We start from the raw sequence: 11,412 nt of genomic DNA, 5'->3' as shown, positions 1-11,412 counted from the left end.
TCTTTGAAAATATAAATAAGATTGATAGACCACTAGCCATACTAACAAAGAGAAGAAGAGAGAGAACCCAAATTACTAGCTCTGAAATAGAAATGAGGACAACTACTCCATTCACAATATCCTCAAAAAAAAAAAAAAACCTGGGAATCAACTTAACAAAAGAGGTGAAAGTACTATACAATGAAAACTACAGAACCCTGAATAAAGAAATAGAAGAAGACCTTAGAAGATGGAATGATTTATCTTGCTCATGGATTGGTAGAATTAATATTATTAAGATGGCCATATTACCAAAAGCACTTTACAGATTCAATGCAATTCCCATCAAAATCCCAATGACATTCCTTGCAGAAATAGAAAAAAGCAATCATGAAATTCATCTGGAAAAATAAGAGACCCAGAATAGCTAAAGTAATTCTAAGCAGGAAGAGTGAAATTGGTGGTATTGTGATTCCAGAGTTTAAACTATACTATAGAGCAATAGTAACAAAAACAGCATGGTATTGGCACCAAAACAGGCTGCTAGACCAATGGTACTAAATAGAGGACACAGAGACAAATCCACAAAATTACAACTACCTTATATTAGACAAAAGTGCTAAAACCATGCAATGAGAAAGGATAGCATCTTCAACAAATGGTGCTGGGAGAACTGGAAATCCATATGCAACAAAATGAAATTGAATCCCTTTCTATCACCATGCACAAAAGTCAACTCAAAATGGATCAAGGAGCTAGGCATCAGATCAGAGACTCTGTGTCTAATAGAAGATAAAGTTGGCCCTAATCTTCATCATGTGGGGGCAGGCCCCAAATTTCTTAATAAGACACCTATAGCACAAGAGTTAAAACCAAGAATCAACAAATGGGACAAATTCAAACTAAAAATATTTTTTCTCAGCAAGAGAAATAATATGCAAGGTGAATAGGGAGCCTACATCCTGAGAACAAATTTTTACCCCTCAAACATCAGATAGAGCTCTAATCTCTAGAGTATACAAAGAACTCAAAAAGTTAAACAACAAAAAAGCAAATAACCCAATCAACAAATGGGCCAAGGACTTGAACAGAAACTTCTCAGAAGAGGATATACAATCAATCAAGAAATACATGAAAAAATGCTCACCATTTTCTCTCTAGCAATCAGAGAAATGCAAATTAAAACTACTCTAAGATACCATCTCACTCCAATAAGAATGGCAGCCATTATGAAGTCAAACAAAAATAAGTTCTGGCGAGGATGCAGGGAAAAAGGTACACTCATACATTGCTGGTGGGACTGCAAATTGGTGCAGCCAATTTGGAAAGCAATATGGAGATTCCTTGTTAAGCTGGGAATGAAACCACCATTTGACCCAGCTATTCCCCTTCTCGGACTATACCCAAAAGACCTAAAAAGAGCGTACTACTGGGACACAGCCACATCAATGTTTATAGCAGCACAATTCACAATAGCTAGAATGTGGAACCAACCTAGATGCCCTTCAATAGATGAATGGATTAAAAATGTGGCATTTATACACAATGGAATATTACTCAGCACTAAAAAATAACAAGATCATGGCATTTGCAGGCAAATGGATGGCATTAGAGCAGATTATGCTAAGTGAATTTAGCCAATCCCTAAAAAACAAATGCTGAATGTCTTCTCCGATATAAGGGGGGAGACTCAAAATGGGATAGGGAGGAAGAGCATGAGAAGAAGACTACCACTAAATAGAGAAGAGAGGTGGGAGGGAATGGGAGGGATAAGGGGAGTTGTGCAGAAGATGGAAGGAGAACCTCATTGTTATACAAAATACATGTATGATGTTGTGAGGAGAAAAAGAAAAAAGAAAAAGATCGGAGAGGAGGGGAGAAGTAGGGAGGATAGGAAGGGCAGCAGAATAGAATAGACAATATGATTGACGTATGTACATTCCATGTATATATTATATGTCAAAATACATTCTGCTGTCATGTACGACTAAAAATAAATAAATAATTTTTTAAAAAAGATCTACGAATGACTTAACAACAATTAAGCATAATCATCTTAAAAGGATTCAGTGAACTCTAAAAATAAAGATAGACAACTAAATGAATTTAGGAAAGCAATACGCAAATAAAGCTTGAAATTTAATAAAAAATATAAACAATAAAAATAACCAAGCAAACCCTAGGATGGTCAATACACTAAGTAAACTGAAAAATTCAGTAAAGAACTGCAACAATAATGTCAATGAAACAAAACAAAAAAACCCTCAGTAAATTCAAAACAGATCATTTGAAATTATTCAGTCAGACAAGCAAAAAGAAGAAAGAATAAAAAAAGAGTGCAGATCATATGAGAAATCGTCCAAGTGAAACAACATAGTATATGCAATTTAAGAAGTAGGAGAGATGAAAATGGATATTAATACTGTTTAAGGAAATAATTACTGAAAACTTACCAAATTTTGGGAGCAGACACCCAACTTAAAATGATCAAATTAATTCACATAGGACAAATGCAAAAGTCTTACTTCAAACACATTACAATGATATGATTAAATTCAACTATGAAGGTGACACATGATTCATCTCAGTATTACTATTTCCCTAAGTCTTTGGATTATTTTTCATATAGTATTCTAGAAAGTTTTGACATTTCTGCTTTTCTTTGTGTAGACTGCAATGGAGTCCAGGTTCAGTCAACCAAACAAGCAAATCATTATTATCAGTCCATGTGCCCTGAGAAAATTTACAAAGTATGGAATGTCTTATTTGTAAGAATAATATTTTAAGTATTCATGTCAGAATTTGCACTCATTTCCCAAAAGTGTGCCAGCGTGTAAGTCTAGATATTATCAAGAAGTAAAAGAGGTCCTGGTTGTAAATTTTAAGGAGAATCAGCCTCCTCTCAGGTGAACTAATATGTCTGTTAGTCAAAAAAAGAAAAACTAATCTCCCTTAGTAGGGAATGAAGAGTTTTTTCAACAAGCAAAGATTTGTTAATTTCATGAAGAAGATTCTCCCAAATTAGGTTAGATTAGTAAACAATTTTAAAATATTTTTTAATATTTATTTTTTAGGTGTAGATGGACACAACACAATACCTTTATTTTTATGTGGTGCTGAGGATTGAACCTGGGTCCTGCCCATGCTAGGTGAGCGCTCTACTGCTGAGCCACAATCCCAGCCCAGTAAACAATTTTAGATCACTATTATTATGACTTTATTCACCTAGACCAATTTCCATTACCAGAACCAGAGTCAGGATGGGTTTGATCAGAAAAATAAAAACCACTCTCTATAATCCATATGTGAAAGTCTTAATATATGAACCGAGGTCTTGAACTTGTTGAAAAAGTTGGGATAACAAAAGTTAGGAAAGTTGCCACTGAAGTCAGGAAATACTTTAGTCAAAAGCTTCAAAGAACATGATTTATAATTACTTGCTGGGAAGCTGCTACATTTCAAAGAGGATCTCAGGAATATTCTCAAACTATTTTAGGCTCATGCATGGATTTAGTAGAGATACAGATATTCAGTCCATATACTATCTCACTGAAAAAATATCTAAGAACTGTGGATTTTGCCCTCGTTTCTTTTACTGGAAAATTTCAATTCAGGACCTTATAAGGAGTATTATTCATATTTTATCTTGCCATGTATAATAAATTGTTATGATATCAGGTTCACAAGTTATAATCCAGTACACAATGAAAATTGCCATTTTATCATTTCTTTCTCTGAGCATTCTATTTGAGCATATATGGATACTATCACTTAAAATTCTGTGTGATAGTGATATTATCTGAATGTTCCATGTGTCTGTTTCTACTATTTTTCCCTAGTTTTCATGTAGTAGTTTATATTTTTATTGTTTTTAAAATTTGTTATTTGTATTAATACATGACTGTAGAGTGTATTGTGACATAGTATGCATACATGGAGTATAACTCATTCAATTAGGATCCCATTCTTGTGGTTGTACTTGATGTGGAGATTCACTGGTCATGTATTCATATGTGAACATAGAAAATTTATGTTTGATTCATTCTATTCTCTTTCCTATTTTTATCCCCTATCCTTTCCTTCATTTGCCTTTGTCTAATCCACTGAACTTCTATTCCTCCTCACATTTTTATTATGTGCCAGACCATGTATATGAAAATTGGTTTAGCTAATCTGAAGTGAATTATTTCAAGTGTCCTGATATTTAGAATTTTGAAAAACAAAAAAATGTACCATTGATTGATTTTGTGTCTTATCGTCATTACTAATAATATTAATATAGATGTATACAAAAATGTACACATGTATTGTGCATATAGTCCTAAAGGAAGTATTTGATTGGGATAAAGCATTTCTCAAATATTTTTAAAATACCACATATAAGTTTTTTCAAACTAATGAAAAGAACATTTTTGCCGCATGCATATTCCCTCAAATTGAAATCATTAACACCTAATACTTAAAGGATGCTTACTGTGTGCTAACTAGTATTATGATATCTCATGTAAATTAAATATATTTAATACTCATCCTAACCCTATATTGTGTATTACTACAGTTTCCCTATTTTGATAAGAAATCTGAGCTACCAAAGTGTTGAATAATTTTCCTAAATTTGCCCATTTGATAACTGGAACTACCAAGATTCATCCCTGAAACTTTAGCTCCAAAACTATCTACCCAATTATCTTACCTTGTCCAAGTTGCAGAATAAGTTTTTACTATAATACAAATATAACTAAATTTGTTTTATTACTCAGTGATGAAAAATTCCATGTCTCCAAACATGTATCACTAATAATATTGTAGTACTTATTGGTGATATGTAATTTTAATCCAAGAGAGATATTACAACTCATTATCAAAAACTACCTCATAAAAGTCCCAAGAATTCATATTACAGGATCACCTGCTTAAATAATGACCTCTGAGACAATAGTGAAATTGTCAAGGACATTGAAATATTTTAACCACACTTCATGGTAACCAAGACAACTGAAGAAAAACATAAATATTATGATCCTGAATTTACCACTTAGGGATTTGGAAATCAATCACCTTCTTTTTCAAAGACAACTGTATCTGCTTAGAGTAAACTTACCTTCCAAATCAGTACATGCTATAAACAATAAAATTATTTTAGAGTTAACATATGCTATAATTTTGTTGGAAATTTACATTATTTGAGAAAAAGTTTTATTTATAGAGAAAAAATTAGATACATTTTCTTATTTTCCAGTCCAATATCTTTCCTTCTTTTTTTACATTGGTAACTAAAAATACATATATATCATGTATTAATGATATTTTAGGTTATGTATACATTATGAAGTGGTTAAATCTAGATAACTATTAATGGCACGACCTTACAGAGTTATTTTTGTGGTGATAATATTTAAAATTTACTCCTTTGCATTTTTCAAGATTATGGGATTTTAAGGGATGGGGGTGTAGCTCAGTGGTAGCGCACTTGCCTAGCATGCATGAGACCCTGAGTTTGATGCCCATCATCCCTCCAAAAATGTTCTTTAACTCTACAACCTGTTGTCATTAGTTATAGTTACCATACTGTACAATAGATCTCTTGAACCTACTCCTCCACAGTACTACAGGAAAAACATGAGAGACTGGCAACTCTGGAGAACAATGCTTGTTTGTTCTCCAGGACCTTTTTCCATACAGTGGACTCTACAGTGGTAGAGAAGTAGGATATTAAGGGAACTCTCTTTGGACTGTAATGTTAATCTTTTTTTTTCTTTTTTGTAGTGTGGCGGGGTGATACTAGGGAGAGATCTCAGGGGAATTCAACCAGCTGCATCTCCAGCCCTTTTTAAATTTTTATTTAAAAACAGGGTCTCACTGAGCTGCTTAGTGCCTTGCTGTGGTTGTGGCAGGCTTTGAACTTCCGTTTCTCCTGCCAAAGCCTTCTGAGTCACTGGAATTCCAGGGATACACCAAGGTGCCTGGTTTAATGTTAATCATTAATAATCCTTAATAGCCCTTGGGAATAGTGTGCCTGTGTTTGTAAAACAATTTTTAGAAAAAAAAGGAAAGAAAATTAGAACTATACGGACTGATTATTCTTCTTATTTATTCTTTTAGAAATCTGCAAATAAATAAATTTTTTAAATATCTGCAGAGAAAACTCCCTTATTATTTATACTATGAAGGAAATACTAAATTTAATGTCTAAGAGGACATAAAATTGTTTTATTCTTAAATTTACTTTAATTAGTTAAACATGATAGTAGAATGCATTTTGACCATTGTACACAAATGGAGTACAAATTCTTCTCCCTGTGTCTGAACATGGTGCAGAGTCACACCAGTAGTGTAATCATACATGTATATAGGGTAATAATGTCCTTCTCATTCCACTGTCCTTCCCATCCACACACCCCCTCTCCTTACCTCATTCTTCTCTGCCAAATCCAAAGTTCTTTCATTCCTCTACCCCATTATGGATTAGCATCCACTTATCAGAGAAAAATTCAGCCTTTGCTTTTTTGGGGTTTGGCTTATTTCACTTAATATGATATTCTCCATCCCTATCCATTTACCTGCAAGTGCCATGATTTTATCTTCTTCAAGGCAGAGTAATATGTACAACATTTTCTTTATCCAATGATCTGTTAAAGAGCCTCTAGGTTGGTACCATAGTTTAGCTATTGTGAATTAAGCTGCTATAAACATTGTTGTGGTTCTGTCACTGTAGTATGCTAATTTTAAGTCTTTTTTTGTATAAACCTAGGAGTGGGATATTTGGGTTAAATGGTGGTTCTATTCCAAATTTTCTGGAATCTCCATATGGCTTTTTAGATTGGTTGAGCCAATTTGCATTCCCTCCAGCAGTATCTTTTCCTTCACATCCCCACCAACACTTACTGTTGCTTATGCTCTTGATAATTGCCATTCTGATCGAAATGAGATGAAAACTTAGAGTGGTTTGATTTGCATTTCCCTAACTGCTAGAAATGATGAACATTTATCCATATGTTTGATGATTGATTGTATATCTTCTTCTGTGAAGTGTCCCTTCAGTTCCTTAGTCCATTTATTGATTGGGTTATTTTGTGTGTGTGTGTGTGTGTGTCTGTGTGTGTGCTAAGTTTGTTGAGTTCTTTATATATCCTAAATATTAGTGCTCTATCTGACATGCATATGATAAAGATTTTATCCAATTCTGTAGGCTTTCTATTCACATTATTGATTATTTCCTTTGCTGTGAAGAATCCTGTTAGTTTAAATCCATCCTATTTATTGATTTTTGATTTTACTTCTTGTGCTTTAGGAGTCTGGTTAAGGAAGTCAATTCCTAAGCCAACAAGGTGGGGATTTGGTCCTACATTTTCTTCAATTAGGTGCAGGATTGCTGTTCTAGTGCCTGAGTCTTTGATCTATTTTGAGTTGATTTTTGTGCAGGGTGAGAGATAGAGGTTTAATTTCATTTTGCTACATATGGATTTCCAATTTCCCCAGCACCATTTGTTAAATATGCTATCTTTTTTCCAACGTGTGTTTTTGGTGCCTTTGTGTAGTATGAGATAACTGTATTTAGATGGGTTTGCCTTTGTTTCTTCTATTCTGTACCATCGAGCTACATATCTATTCTGGTGCCAATACATGCCATTTTTGTTACTATTACTCTCTAGTATAGTTTAAGGTCAGTATGTAATGCTAGCTGCTTTACTCTTCTTGCTAAATATTGCTTTCACTACTCTGGGTCTCTTATTTTTTCAAATGTATTTCATGATTGCTTTTTCTACTTCTATGAAAAATGTCAATGAGATTTTAATAGGAATTGCATTAAATATGTATACCACTTTTGGTAGTATGGCCATTTTGACAATATTAATTCTGCCTATATAACAACGTGGGAGATTTTTCCATCTTCTAAGGTATTCTTTAATTTCTTTCTATAGTCGTCTGTAGTTTCAATTGTAGAGGTCTTTCACCTCACCTCATTTGTTAGATTTATTCCCAAGTATATTTTTAAGATTATTGTGAATGGGATAGTTTTCCTAATGTCTCTTTCAGAGGACTCATCACTGATGTATAGAAATGCATTTGATTTATGGGTATTAATTTTATATTTGGCTACTTTGCTGAACTCAATTATTAGCTCTAGGAGTTTTCTGGTGGAACTTTTTGGATCTTCTAAATATAGAATCATATCATCAGCAAGTAGTGATAGTTTGATTTCTTCTTTTCCTATTTGTGTCCTTTAAATACTTTCATCTGTCTAAGTGCTCTGGCAAGAGTTTCAAGAACTATGACGAATAGAAGTGTTAAAAGAGGGCATCCCTGTCTTGGAATGCTTTCAATTTTCCCCACTTAAAATGATTTTGGCTTTAGGCTTAGCATAGATAACTTTTAAAATGTTGGGGTATGTTTCTACTATCCCTAGTTTCCCTAGTGTTTCAAACATAAAGAGATGCTTATACTTTGTAAAATGCTTTTTATGCATCAATTGAGAGGATCATAATTCTTGTTTCTAAGTACATTGATGTGATGAATTACATTTATTTCTGTATGTTGAAATAAACTTGCATTCCTAGAATGGAACCTACTTGATCATGGTGCACTACCTTTGTATGAGATTTGCCAGAATTTTATTGAGACTTTTTGCATCTATATTCTCAGGGTTAATGGTCTGAAACTTTTTTTTGTTATGTCTTTGTCTGGTTTTGTATCAAGTTAATTCTAGCCTTATAGAATGAGTCTTGGAAGGGTTTCCCCATTTTCTGTCTCATGAAATACTTTGAGGAGTATTGGTGTTAATTTTTCTTTGATGGTTTTATAGAACTCAGCTTAAAATCTGGTCCTGGGCTTTTTGTTTGTTGTAGTCTTATGATGATGTTTTCTATTTTATTGCTTGAAATTAATCTGTTTAAATTATGTATGTTTTCTTGATTCAGTTTGGGTCATTCATATGTCTCTAGAAATTTGTTGATGTCTTTGAGATTTTCTATTTTATTGGAGTACAAATTTTCAAACTAGTTTCTAATTATCTTCTATATTTCAGTAGTGTCACGATATTTCCTTTTCATCATGACTTTATTAATTTTGGTTTTATCTCTCTTTCTGTTAGTGTAGCCAATTGCTTGTCAATTTTATTTATTTTTTCAAAGAACCAACTTTTCAGTTTTTTCAAGATTTAAAATTGTTTCTTTTGATTTCCGCTCTGATTTTAATTATTTCCTGTTTTCTTCTGCTTTTGGTGCTTTTATGTTCTTTTTCTAGGGCTTTGAGATGTTATTCTAGGTTATTTATTTGTTGACTTTTTATTATTTTAATAAATATGCTCAATGCAAGGAACTTTCCTCTTAGCACTGCCTTTACAGTGTCCCAAAATTTTTGATATGTGGTATAAGTGTTCTTATTTATCTCTAAGTATTTTAATATTTCCTCCCTGATTTCTACTGCTATTCATTTATCATTCAATAGATATAATTTAGTCTTTAGGTGTTGAAGTGTCTTATATTTTTATTTTATCATTTATTTCTAGTTTTATTCTATTATGATGTGATAGAATGCAAGGTAGTATCTCTACTTTTTTGTATTTGCTAAGAGTTGCTTTGTGGCACAACATATGATTTATTTTAGAGAAGGATCCATGTGCTGCTGAGAAGAAAGAGTATTTTCTCTATGATAGATAAAATATTTTATATGGTGTGTTACATCTAAATTATTGATTGCATTATTTAGTTTTATAGCTTTTTTAATTTAGTTTTTGTTTGGAAGATCTATCCAGTGGTAACAGGTATGTATTAAAGTAACCCAGTGTTATTGTGTTGTTGTCTATTTGATTATTAAAATCGAGAATGGTTTGTTTGATATACATAGATGCTCCATTGTTTGGGGCATATATATTTATGATTGTTATGTTTTGTTGATGTATGATTCTCTTAATCAATATGAAATGTTCTTCTTTATCCTTTCTAGTTTGAAGTCCACTCTATCTGATATGAGGATGGAAACCTCCATTTCTTTACATAGTCTATGTGAGTGATATGTTTTCTTCCAATCTTTCACCTTCAGTCTGTGGATATCTTTTACTAGGATGTGAGTTCCTTGAAGACATTGTGTTGTTTAATCTTTTTATTTAATTCAATTGGACCATCCATGTCTTTTGATTAATAAGTTTAAGCCATTAAAATTCAGGTTTATTTTTGAGATATGATTTGTATTCCTAGTCACTTTGGTTTATTTTTTATTTTGAAATTGACTTAGTTTCACCTTTGTTTGACTTTTACTTTAGGGTAGTTCCCCCCTTTGCTGATTTTCATTTTTTAAAAATTTCCTCCTCATGGAATATTTTGCATTGTTCCTCAGATGTCGGTCAACTTATGGGGACCCAAGAAGGCAGTAAGCTATGTGGGTTGTATCACTCAACTCTATATTTACATGTGATTGGGCTCCATTGAGTGCCTTCTCCTGGCTGTCATGTCCTATGACCGTTTTACAGCTATTTGTAAGCCTTTGCATTATTTAGTAATCATGAACCCTCTTCTATGTCTCAAGATGATTTTCATGGTCTGGAGTATTAGTTTGGCCAATCTGTAGTGTTATGTACATTTACTCTAAATTTGCCTAAGAGGGAAAACAATGTTTTGGATCATTTCTTGTGTGAGTTTCCAGCTGTGGCCAAGAGAGCTTGTGTAGACACCACAGCAGTAGAAATGTCTGTGTTTGCTTTAGGCATTGACATTGTCCTCACACCCCCCATCTTTATCTTTATATCCTATGGCTGCATTGCTGAAGCTGTGCTAAAAATGAAATCTAAAGCTGGCCAACAAAGAACAATAAATACCTGAGGATCTCATCTCACTGCTGTGTCCATGTTCTATGGAGCTATTATCTACTTGTACCTGCAACCAGGTAACATTGCATCCAAGGACCAAGGAAAGTTCTTCACCCTCTTTTACACCATCATCACTCCATGTCTCAACCCCTTCATTTACACCTTAAGGAATAAGGACATAAAGGATGCACTGAAGAAGCTAATTAGAGTTCAACATGAAATCTGTGAAAGTGAAGAGTTATTTGAAGAGATAGATATTAGAATAAAGTAATGAAATGTGTCTACTAATTGTCTTTAATTTTTATGGAACAAGTAATCCTTAGATCATAGTGATGAATTAATGTTAATTAGTGAATTACAGCTATGAGCCAGTAATTATCATAAGCAGTATATGATAAAATTTTCCACTTATTCAATGGAAGTTGATGAATATCTTGAGGAAATCATCTTTGTAACTTAATTCTTTTTTTATGTACCATGACAGAGAAAAATAGAAGCTATTTATCAAAGTCTTTTTAAAGGTGACAATCCAGACTAATTCTTTTCTCATTCATTATCGAAACTTTATTATATGATTATGCTAATGTTTTTAGAAAGAGAATCTTAATAGTTTGACACCAGTTAGGCTT

At 32.9% G+C, this 11,412-nt stretch overlaps 1 pseudogene; it reads left to right on the top strand.

Moving 5' to 3' along the window:
* Window positions 1–10,302: 10,302 nt before the first annotated feature.
* LOC114084292 (olfactory receptor 2W1-like) lies at window positions 10,303–11,054 on the top strand (annotated as a pseudogene).
* The last annotated feature ends 358 nt before the right edge of the window (window positions 11,055–11,412 follow it).

This window comes from Marmota flaviventris, chromosome 6 (genome assembly GCF_047511675.1).
Source record: "Marmota flaviventris isolate mMarFla1 chromosome 6, mMarFla1.hap1, whole genome shotgun sequence".
NCBI lineage: Eukaryota > Metazoa > Chordata > Mammalia > Rodentia > Sciuridae > Marmota > Marmota flaviventris.
This window is presented reverse-complemented; position numbering and strand designations above follow the sequence as displayed.